The following is a 736-nucleotide window of genomic DNA, read 5'->3' on the forward strand; positions in this document are numbered from 1 at the left end:
TATGAAGGCTTTCTTGCACACACACACACACACGGCTTTGTCTATGAAGGCTTTCTTGCTTTTTTCTCCTCCTCTTTTTTTTCCCCAGGAACTAATCGCCTCTCACAAGTTCCACATTTGTTTGCATGCTTCCTATGGCGCAGATCATATTTTGCTGACATATTTCACTTACTGGTTTACAAGTCTTATCTCCTCTACCAGACAGAGAGTGCCTCCAGGACACAGCTGGGCAGCATTCGTTTTCTTCTCTCCCATAGCAGCTGGCCTACAGTGGGTGTTTAACACCGGATTGTGAATGAATGCATGCCCTTCAAAGCGTGAAGGTATTTTTCTTGCTATGTTTAAAATATATTTAAACATATATTTTAATTCCACATATATAATTCATGACTACATTTTTACTGCAAAACACTCAAACAATATAAATAAAGCTAACGTTTCTTTTGCTTCGCCCCAATCCCAATCCTCTCTGCATTTACACACCTATAAAATCCAAGTGTAATATAGTGTTGTGGGTTAGTTTGTTTTTTACAAAAGTGGTATATGGTATAAATTATTCTGCAGCTTGATGCTTTCTCTTTACAATATGTCAAAGATATCTTTTTTTATCTTGCTGTGTATTTGACATATAGTATCTGACTCTAACAGCTGCAAGATATCATCGTTTTTATGTGTCAGGGTTTCTTTAACCACTCCTTTATTGGTGGACATTAGCTTTTTCCAGTGTTTCCTTAGG

Source organism: Sapajus apella, unplaced genomic scaffold (assembly GCF_009761245.1).
Source record: "Sapajus apella isolate SASKATOON/1434 unplaced genomic scaffold, GSC_monkey_1.0 scaffold38, whole genome shotgun sequence".
Classification (NCBI taxonomy): domain Eukaryota; kingdom Metazoa; phylum Chordata; class Mammalia; order Primates; family Cebidae; genus Sapajus; species Sapajus apella.